General features: G+C 37.3%; 1 non-coding gene across 1 annotated transcript; it reads right to left on the reverse strand.

Annotated features, from left to right (window-relative positions):
* Positions 1–417: 417 nt before the first annotated feature.
* Positions 418–542, reverse strand: LOC113328973. Its single transcript, XR_003349673.1, has one exon. It is a non-coding gene; the product is annotated as a small nucleolar RNA snoR86 (small nucleolar RNA).
* Positions 543–4,399: the final 3,857 nt, after the last annotated feature.

Raw genomic sequence — 4,399 nt, forward strand, 5'->3', positions numbered from 1 at the left:
AGTTCAGGCATCACTAAGTCAGCTTCAGTGTCAGCACTATCTTCATCAATGCGCAAACCCAACTTCAACATCCTGTGGATTCTGTCCCCGAAGGTGGTAGGCTCCTTAAATCAGAACCGAATCCTTCACAGACTTGTCATTCCTGTCAGCGTCAGCCCTCTCTGCCTGAGCTCCTCCATAATAGAGTTTTCAGGGTTCAACAACGCGATAAGCGACAACAACTAAGGATTGGGTCGATATCAAGGGGTTCGAACCTGCGCGGGCAAAGCCTAACAGATTCCAAGTCTGCCCCCTTTACCACTCAGACAGATCGAGATCAAGTACTTAAACGTTGAATTCAACTCTATTAAGCTTTTCAAGAAGATGCATACAGCATAAATCCATCCAAGATATGCAAGGAATATCGAAGTACAAGGAGATGTAGCGACTTGTTCAAGGCCTTTTCCAAAATAGAAATTTTGGTAGGCACGGAGAATCATCTATTAATTTTGACAACTTTCAATGCAAATGTCACATCATTACTAATTTAGACGGGTTTGCTCAACAAAAAGGCTATCTAGTACGACAACAAAATTGAACATTACAAACAACAGCGTTAATATCAAGGTCTAGATCAAACATGAGTCTACCTACCGATTTCATGAAGCAGGCTCTTTGCCATATAAATGCCTTTTATTTCTTTTTTCTTTTTTTTGAAGGTGACAGATAAATACCAGTTTTGCTTTAAAGCTAATAATCATTTCTAGTATTATAGCTCAACTAGGGCTGCACAAGACCCGCCCACGATACCCAAATCCACCTGTACCCGCTAAATCCGTGGGTTTTTAATCCATACCCTCCCATTATGGGTGCGGGGTTGGTTATGAAAAAAACCCGCTGTCTGTGGGTGCGAGGTTCGTTTAAGCTAATACCCGCCCATACCCGCCCAAAAAACCCGCAGATTATATACTATTAGATAAAACTAATCATAGTCGTCCATTATAGAACCCTAATACTAGTAGATAGGATAACTGATCTCATTCACTTTCTACACTCTTCTCTCTGTTCGGCCTCTCCTCTTCTTCCTCCTCAGTTCTTCTTCTTCACCTACGAACGACAATTACCAGAAATCGACAACAACAACTTCGAATCTTCACCAGAAATCGACAACAATCGAAAAATCAACAAATTCAACACTTAATCTTCATCTGTGAACTTCCTAGATATGAATATTTTGGGGGTTTTGGTTTTTTTTTCTCACTTAATCAAGGAGAATAGAAGTTACTCTAAATACTTGAATATAAAGCGGGTTTAAACCCGTTTAAACCCATACCCGCCCAACCCGCAGCGGGAGGGTAACAAAACCCGCCCGCTGTTTGTGGGTGCGGGGTTGGTTATGGAAAAAAAAACGCAGTCTGTGGGTGCGAGGTTGGTTTTAGCTTATACCCTCCCATACCCTTCCATGTGCATCCCTAAGCTCAACAATCAGGGACGCAGCCAGAGATCTAACTAAGGGAAGCAAAACGATTTCTAAGGGGTGCAAGTATGATAAATGGGCTTAGAAACCCAATATGTTACAAATTTTGGGCTTTGGAGTTAGATGGCCAGGGTGTGCAGATACACTGTCTCCGTCCCTAACAATAAGAATCATTTTTTAGGGACCATTTTTTTTTTGAGGGGACCATGGTTTGATTAGACCACCTTCCCTTTAGTTATAAGGGGTGTCCTAAAACATTGAAATGACTAACCTATTCTTAACCTAATTTAATTTAAAACCAACCCAATAACCACCTGTATACATATATATATATATATATAACCACCACCTCCTCCCACCACCACCGCCGATTACCACCACCACCACCTCCGATTATCACCACCACCAACCAACGATTACCACCACCACCACCGCCGATTACCACCACCACCACCTCCGATTATCACCACCACCAACCACTGATTACCACCACCACCTCCTATTACCACCACCACCACCACCACTATATATATAGCTTAATTTAAAAAATTAACAAAGATATTCTCCCAAACCCATTAGTTGTCATTCGTTTTTGGTTGAATAAATGAGAAGTAATCATCAAAATGAGTTGAAACTGGAAGTTGCAAAGAGGTTTAATGGAGGGTTTTGTTTTCAGAGAAAAGTTCGGTTATCACGAATTAGATTTTTCTTAACCGAACTTAGAGTTCGGTTGATTCTCAAGAAAATACTTTTAACCGAACTCCTTGTTTTAGAACAACACAAGTCCATAAGTTCGGTTCCTTCCCAAAATAAGGATATCACCGAACTTTAGTTTACGAAAATAATGAGAAGTCCGAAAGTTCGGTACGTTCGCAAAAATGTTAAGTTTTCTTTATAACCAAACTCTACGTTTGAAACTTTGTAACCAAACTTTACCTAATTCTCCAAGAAATAAATTTCGTAGTAACCGAACGTTTTCCTAATTGCATATATGCATATAAAAGCCCAGTTCGGTTGATTTGCAAAATATGTTGAAGTTTGCGAACCAACCGTACTTCTAACACTAGGTTACTTTTAACCTGCAGTTCGGTTGGGAAATTCTTTTAGCAACTAACCGAACTATTAGGTTCGGTTGGGAACTTGGTTGGGTTCAAGTTTGCGAACTAACCGAACACACAAGATGTACCCAAATAAATTTTTAAGTTCAAAGTTCGGTTCCTTCACAAAATATGTTGAAGTTTGCGAACCAACCGAACTTCTAACACTAGGTTACTTTAAACCTGCAGTTCGGTTGGGAATTTTTTTAGCAACTAACCGAACTATTAGGTTCGGTTGGGAACTTGGTTGCGTTCAAGTTTGCGAACTAACCGAACACACAAGATGTACCCAAATAAATTGTTAAGTTCAAAGTTCGGTTACCTACAATTTTATCCTAGGTAACCGAACATTACACTGTACGACCAAAACCTCCATTAACGAGCGAGTTCGGTAACCTGCGTGTTTGGAAAACGTAACCGAACTGCACTTTCAGGTGTGTTCGGTTACATGTTCTTGACATATGGTAACCGAACTGGCATAAACTACATAAAGAAATTTATTTTTTTGAAAGTTTGGAGAAATTCAACCAACATTATTTAAGTTTGAAGCATACATGGGTACCCAAATACCCTTCCTCCGGTTGTGGTTGGTAAAATCCATCGTTTTTCATGTTTTCCTTTTTCATCTTCTCTAACTTTACTCTCTCAATAATTCTACTTCTTTAAAAAAAACATCTGATTTTTTAATCTCACTAATTATCTTTAACTTAATCATCTCACTAATCATTACACTAACTATTATTAACGGTAACTAATCATCACCCAAAATTAATCATGAGGGTATTTATGTATTAATATAAATATCTAGATAAGGGGTGACCAAGATTTACTTCTAATGTCTTTACCCAAAATAAAACCATGGTCCCCCAAAAAGCCATGGTCCCCAAAAAATGGTTCATCAATAATATGAACATGTTTTGATCAATACAAATTTATCTACAGTCATCTATATACAAAAATCTAGGATATGACCCGTGATATGAGTTGTTTTAGTGTTAGTTGTATAATTCTTTTCTTGCGAGATTACCATGAGCTGAGCGTGGGAAACTCGGGGAATGGTAATCTTTCTTAAAACGAATTCAAAGCTTTGATCGATATTTTTAACATGAACAGGATCAGTTTCGTGTTAGATGGTGATTAGGATGTCCATATATGGATGTACACAGACATATATACACCAAAGAGTAAATTTTTTTGGTGTTAAAGATATCCAATGTAAATGTGTATACTGGAATCTACACATAATTTCGTTTATGCTTATTGAGATAACTATTCATTCACTCCCCAAAAGCTTGCCTTTGATTATTGAGATTGAATCTGAGATGGGAACCGTTCTTTCATATACCTAAAAAGTGTTACATAAGCATTAGTTTTTGGAACCATTAACTGTTTTTAAAAATGAATATTAACTTTGTGCTAGTATTAACGGAAAATGGGTCATTTGTGCAAATATTTTTAAATCACGGTTCAAATGGACGAGTAAAAAATAGTTTGGGTGAAATGGACAAAAAAAATTTTAGCAAGGATGAAAATGGATTCATCCTAGCTTAAATTTAAAAAATAGAAAAGATGAAACTGGATACATCCTGTGTAAATTAAAAATATTTGAAAATGGGCATGATGAAACTAGATACATCCTGCCTATTTTTACATTTTTGTCCATTTAAACAGTATCAAAATCTAACTGTCCTTTTCACCCAGAAATTGTTGATTTTGGTCTTTTTAACCAAGTTTGTGTAGTATTAATGTATAATTGGAATGGTTACACATTTGTAATACTCGAACCCATGATAAAAAGGTTTAATTGGTTAGGTTAATATAACTTACGGCCAATCATTTTACGACC

Source organism: Papaver somniferum, unplaced genomic scaffold (assembly GCF_003573695.1).
Source record: "Papaver somniferum cultivar HN1 unplaced genomic scaffold, ASM357369v1 unplaced-scaffold_114, whole genome shotgun sequence".
NCBI classification, from domain to species: Eukaryota; Viridiplantae; Streptophyta; class Magnoliopsida; order Ranunculales; family Papaveraceae; genus Papaver; species Papaver somniferum.